This window comes from Musca autumnalis, unplaced genomic scaffold, assembly GCF_047663935.1.
Source record: "Musca autumnalis isolate F117 unplaced genomic scaffold, ASM4766393v1 scaffold_5, whole genome shotgun sequence".
NCBI lineage: Eukaryota > Metazoa > Arthropoda > Insecta > Diptera > Muscidae > Musca > Musca autumnalis.
Window position 1 is genome coordinate 90,522,969 of NW_027412088.1, and position 6,939 is coordinate 90,529,907.

General features: G+C 38.7%; 1 protein-coding gene across 4 annotated transcripts in view; it reads right to left on the reverse strand.

Moving 5' to 3' along the window:
- The window catches only part of LOC141387260 (uncharacterized), a 56,973-nt gene extending 56,058 nt beyond the window's left edge, over positions 1 to 915 (reverse strand). For 2 of the 4 annotated variants that reach the window (XM_073956669.1, XM_073956667.1), the window contains exons 1-2: positions 863 to 915; positions 497 to 692 (exon numbers count right to left, since the gene is read on the reverse strand). The gene's annotated coding sequence lies outside the window, so the exon portion shown is untranslated. Of the gene's footprint in view, positions 1 to 496 lie in introns of all 4 variants that reach the window. The other 2 variants (XM_073956668.1, XM_073956666.1) reach the window with 2 other exon arrangements.
- Between the last annotated feature and the right edge of the window lie 6,024 nt (positions 916 to 6,939).

Genomic DNA, 6,939 nt, shown 5'->3' on the forward strand with positions numbered 1-6,939 from the left:
TGTTTGTCAGAAGAATGTCTACTTGGATATCCTTGTTGTCCCGTCCCCGTCGTTGTCTTTGGGTTAGTATAATTGTTGAATGTAACTAATCAAGGAGGTATGATTTCATGGTGAATTTTTGTTTCTCGAGAGAGAGGGGAAGGGGATTTTCGTCTTCATTACAACTCACGCAAATATAAAAATAATTATACTGTTCACATTATTGTTTTCTTTTTTGGTCATGAGGGGGGCAGCAGTTGTTGCTGTATGGTGCGAGTGATGGTGGGGCTGATGGAGGTCGGGGTGTTGCTGATAGTCGAATTATTTATTGTTAGGACACAATTTTCTTTATGGGACATTTGGTGTGTTTTTCCTAACAAATTATGGGCAAATTTTCTTCCTTTCGTTGCCTTTCCAATTGGTGTTGGTGTAGATATTTGGGTCTTTTGTAGGTGTTTCCGTTTATTTTTGTTTGCTTGAATTTAAAAAATAATGTTCTACTTTCACTTTCATTCACCTGTTTTTTTCTGATGGTAGGTACTTCGTTGTTTTTTTTTCCTGTGGTGCTGGTGGTGGTTGTGGTTGGGTGGAAGTTACAAATCCTAGATATACAATTTTAGATTCGTTTTTTATATAACTTTCTTTCACTGCTACATAATCTGCATTTTTTCTATTTGAAATTGATTTAATTTTTTCTTTGCCAAATACTTTCACTGTATATTTTTTTGAGAAAAAAATTCACTTTTTCTATGGATTTTTATTTAAATTCTTTTAAAAATCAGTTTTGTCCCGAGCAATGCTCCCTTTGCTGTGTAAAAGAAGGAGGATTTATTTTGTAGTTGTAAAATTCCGAATTCCTTCAGTTGTCCTTTATTTCTCGTACCTGCTTCAGTTCGAAATAACAACACGCGCGTACAACCGTTGACAACGAACTGAGAGTGCTGAAATAACGACACAGGCGTTTGGTGTTGAAAGCTCCTCTGTAAAACAGAAAGCTTTTTATCTCATGCGAGAAAGCTAAGCTATTTTGTGTCAGAGAATAATGTTATAATACAGTCAGATGTTACAAGTTGGGGATAGTGTTTCCATTTCAGTTTCCACTTAGAAGGTATTTTCCGAAATGCTTTTAAAGGACCGATCTGCAGAGATGGCCTGTCAGAAAGTGTGACGTATATGTCATACTTTTCCCACGTATAATAGATACGTCGAAAACATCGTAACCTATCCAAAATCAATAGGTTTTTGACAATAATAAAATTATAGACGATTTTGTGGTTTCAGAAGAAGCGCGGATAGTTTAACTCTGTTGGAAAGAAGGAATTTGTTGCTTAGTCTAATCCCGGAATGAACCGAAAGGTCTCTAAGATGATGTAAACATATGAAGAATGGATCCCATGGGCATTACGACCAACAATCTCCAAGTACGCGAAAGTAGATTATCTGAACGATTGCAGATTGAGGAAAAACACATCACGTTTGTTTCGGTTTTGAAGATATCATCAACAAAACAGTCACCTAAACAGACATATTTGAATCCGAGGCACAGGGGAAGACGAAAGAGAGTCGTATTATATGCCGGTACAATTTTTTTCGGGGACAATTCTCGATGTAATATTCCAAATGCTCAAAAAAAACCTACCCACCTAACATTACAGATCCACCGTCAGGAATAACAATCTTGACGCCATGCGGATGCTTAATGTCACAATTTCCTTCAGTCAGTTAGGGTACCAACTGTACTGGAGGGCTATCCCGTGGTGGACTTCCATTCCTCCATGACAACAACGCAATGCCCACGGTAAATAATTATGACAAAACCACGACTGGGAAAATCCAGCCTACGGTTGTCAAATGCAACCTGGATGAACGAAGCCGACAATTTCTAGCCCTACAGGAGCGGACGGCAGCCCTGAGTTTACCCGGAGCAGTGCTTCTGCTGGGTCCGAGGACTCTTTATCGGGTGACGAATGCGACACCACAGTCATTCCAGCAACTGTAGTCGACGATAATTTGGCCTCGGCCTCATCGGAAGCAAACAACTCTTAAAGTCAGGACCATCTGACACACCAAAAACCGGCCATAGACCGAAGCCGTTAGAACTGGCCCCCATGACATAAGGGTGACTTGCTGTTGATCATTGAACTACGACCAAAACTGTTGCCGACAACGTTCTCACCAACTCAACTTCTTCAGGAATACATAGGCAGGGAGCACTCCCTCATCCATCACGACGAGAGAATGCAAACTAATAAGGATTAATATCAACTCCTTAAGATCCGATCCTGATGGGAAATTCATTGATAGTCGATGGTTGATTATTGAGAGAGGTTTTAAAGTTGTGAAAATAAGGAATACCTAGAATTTCATAATTCCACAATAGAGGGCCTTGGCGAATGCTGGGTTGGGTGCCAACTAAGAGTTGTTAGTGTAAAGGAGATCCCCTTCATAAGCGTTTTGTCAGCATGTTTGCCACATCCCCCTAAGGACCCTGCACGCATACTGATAATACTCTGTAGGCAGAATCCCAATCTCCAGACAATAGGGTTGCTTCGTCACATCCACACGCAGAGAAAAAATATTGTTCGCTTTTGTTGGAACAAAAATATATGTTTTGGTTCCAAAAATGTATTTGTTTTGTTCAAACATTGTAATCCAAATCCAAAAATACCATCTTTTGTTCCAAACATAGAAAACAAAAACAACTTTCGAATTTCCGCAATATTTTTAAAATCGTTAACAATACCGATTGTAGGAACTATCATAATCTAATTTTGTTTACAAAAAGTATTGTCAACCCAGAAAACCAGCCCAGAAATTTTTGATTTGAGTGCATATACTTCTCATATACACTTTTCCCATAACTTGGATATAAATATCGCGTATAATATTGCAATCATTGGTGAACACAATACATGGTTTGCTGCATTGGCTGACAGCAAAGACAAACAAAAAGCCACAAGCACCTACCACAACATAAGGAATAACAAACTCCGGTATAACACCAAACCTCAAAGCGCAATGAAGATAGAAGAATAAAATAAAACAAAAACAAATAAAAACAAGAGTCTCCTTGTTGGTATACATACATACACACAAAAACAAAGATAAAGGCATCATATGATGCCATGATGACATATGTCATACAAACAAAACTCACCATAATTGTTTTTTTCAACACGGCATCGAATAACGAGAGAAGAGAAAAATTTGTCGAAGAAAAGAGAGAACTATTGTCCAGTTGACAAAAACAATTTTTGGATTTAACAAAACCCAATTGTTGGAATCACAATACTACATTTGGAATTTAACAATATCTTTACAATACATATTTTGCTCTTCGAATATTGTTGGATCAATAATATTTTTTTCTTTGCGTGCAACCGAGATAAGGTAAGAACTTGTGTAGTTCCATATATTTGCCTTTCTCTCAATAACTATGACAATGAAATAAAGAAGGCTAAACGCAAATCATGGATCTGCTTTAACGATTCAATAATGAGGGGGAAAATGGCGTTGCCATGTTCCGTAGGTTACTATCGAAGGACCCCAAATCCATCGGCAGTATCAAACGGGGCTAACTACGGTCTATGGAGGGAGGTCACTGTGACATACATCCCCATAGCGGGGAAGTCAATTCATACACTTCATAAAGACTATAGATCGATCATCCTATTCTTCCTTCGATTGAAAACCTTAGAATGTTTGCTGGACCTTGAAGTTACAAAAGGTATTCATGTACTAGTAGCCTTCCTTGACATAGTAGACGCCTTTAATAAGCTGGTATCCATTCATAATTCACTATCTAACTTAGGTGTTTCCTTTATAGTGATTGATGGAATGTTTAGCAGCAGTATAATCAACTCCAATATCGTTGGGAGTTCCGTTCGGATGTCGGTCACCAGGGAGCTAAAGCCAAACTATCGACATGGGCTTGGAGTGAATCCATCAAAGACAGAGTTTGATTCTGTTTACGAACACGAGGAAAGTCAAACCAATAATTGATGGAGACACTTGGGAGCTCTCTTTAAGAACTGGGGATTGAGTGGAGACTCTAAAATCAATCGTTACCTTGTGTTGGGTCCCTGAAATCAAAGGAAATGATAGCAGATACACTGTGGCGTTGAGGATCGGAGTCAACCGATATGCCATTTCATGCTATAACTGAAACAAGGATATCTGGATAAGGTTAGTCAGATCTGGCACAATGATCCTAGCAGTAAGACAATCCGGCCAATTCTCTCCAAACGAAGAACTACATAGCTTTTTTAAATGAAGAAATTTGGCCTGAAACAACCGCTGGGAATAATCACGGGTCTCTGCAGATTAAGATCAATGTCCTGCAAATGGGAAAGATATGATATTGCTGACTACTGCAGCTTATGCGAAGTTGAGGAAGAAAGAGAGACAATCGAGCACATATTATGTTACTGTCCGGTGACTGTGAATCATGGGTGAAAACACGATCCATTCTCTGACAACTGTCTGCCAAGGGTCTGAAAGTTGCTGCTGCGAGAACGAAATACCGCACCGTAAAACATAACTCAAACTCTCTTTGTCTTCTTAACACCTGAAATATGCAATATCTTTTATAATCTTTCTTAAAATATTTGGCTCGGGTGACGCAGGGGATGACAGATACCCAGGACTTATCTTGGTCCCTCTTTCATCTCAAGTGGACACTGACCTCCCCGTGGTGGCACCTGGCGAGCTGTCATTAACACCATTTAAAGCAGAGTAAGGCAGAGAAAATTTTTGGGTCTCCCTTGTGCTCTCAGTGAGCGTAAAACATAATTCAAACTCTCTTTGTCTTCTTAACACCTAAAATATGCAATATCTTTTATCATCTTTCTTAAAATCTTTGGCTCGGGTGACGTAGGGGATGAAAGATACCCAGGACTTATCTTTGTCCCTCTTTCATCTCAAGTGGACACTGACCTCCACGTGGTGGCACCTGGCGAGCTGTCATTAGCACCATTTAAAGCAGAGTAAGGCAGAGAATTTTTTTGGGTCTCCCTTGTGCTCTCAATGAGCGTAAATTTGTTGATGCTCACAACGTGTTAGCATCTACACAGGCTGTGAGCGATAAGCAATTTACGCTCGCTTAGAACACATGGTCTCTCTTGTGAGTCACTATGCCTTCCACTGCTTTAAAGAAAGACAAAAACATGGGTTTGGGCGTCGCACAGTGTTGCCGCAGTGGACAAAAATCGAAAATTTTGATGTTAACTTTTATATATGTTTACCTTTTTTCTTACAGTAAACACATCAGATACGACGAATCTGAAAGAATTTTGACGATATATGCATATATAATGAAGTTATAGCTCTTTAAATATGAAAAATATTTCCCAGATAATCTAAAGCGGTAATCATATGAAAATTAGACGACCACTAAAATAACTATTTACGAAAATTTTGTTAATAATATTAAAAGTTTTGGGTGGGGATTTGATGGATGGACTATAAATATAAAATTGTAGTACAATAAGTTGACATCAACTGGACATGGGCAAAGTACCGTTCAAGAAGTAAAAAATTTCAATTCTTAATATTTCGTAGCGTAGATCTTTTGATTTGATTGAACGAGTTTTAACAAAATCGGGAAAAGATATATATGGGGCTATATCCAAATCTGAACCTATTTTTGTGAAAATCTGTGTAGCTATTGATGGGCCTAAGAAAATAACACATATTAAACTTGAAGGCTATTCAATCAAAATTGGACGAGTCTTAGCAAATTCGGGAAAAAGATATATATGGGGGCTTTATCCAAATCTGAGCCAAAGTTGATATTTTTCATTCCAGTGCCCTCATAAGTACTTGTTTAAAAATTCATCAACCTAGGTCAACGCCTTCTATTTTTGTCGACTTTTGTGTGGAAGCGGTAACACTGTGCGTCGGGTGATGAAAAAAATAAAGGAAAAGAAAAAAAACCCCCTCTAAAGCTGACGACACCGGCAAACGTTTTAAGGACCATGATCTGCGAATCTACACCTGGAATGTTCGAACTCTTTATAGAGAAGGTGCAGTTTATGCATTGGCAGATGTTCTTGAAAACTACAAGGCCGACATTACTGCCATACAGGAAATACTATGTATTGGGAAAGACATCACAACAACACCTAAAGGTGACGCACTGTATTATAGCTGCCATGACATAAAGCATGAGTTTGGTTGCGGATTTGTAGGTGGTCGGAAGTTAAAACATCTGGTCTCCAGCCTTACCCCAATAAATGAAAGACCTCCTACAATTCGAATAAAAGCAAAATTCTTCAACATCAGCTTTATTTGCGCTCATACTCCCACAGAAGACAAGGACGAGGATGAAACATATGACCGTTGCCCTGCCCATGACATTAAAATTATTCTGGGCGATTTTAATGCCAAAATTGGAATGTAGAATATCTTTACCTAATAGTCGGGAAATTCAGTCTCCATAGTGAAACATCTGACAATGGTATGAGGCTGATAGACTTTGCAGCGGCAAAAACATTACAAATTAAATGTTACGAATTACAACAGGAATGTTTCGAATTACATCTGAAAAAGATGTATACATGGTGCCGTAGGGGTTTTTATATCTTTCGGGCGATTTTCTCAGGAAGTATGGACTTGCCTAGAAAAAACTTGTACCGTCGCAATGTGGATAGTGAATACAGGATCTTACAAAAAACAAAATGATTCGAGGCAGCTCTTAAACTACACTATTCCGACATTTTGTGTGGGTGGTACCCAAAGTAGTGGACCGATATAGTCCTCATTCGAACTTCGCAAAATATTACAAAAGCAAATTTTGAACGAAATCTGTTAATCCGTTTGAGAGTTATTGCTCGTACCAGCCAGAGAGACAGACGTACGGGCATGGCTAAATCGACTCCAAATTGTCTGAACATTTTTGGCCGTATCAAAGTGTATATACCACCGTTAGCCTAAAGGCTGAGATTATAAAAAATGAAATAA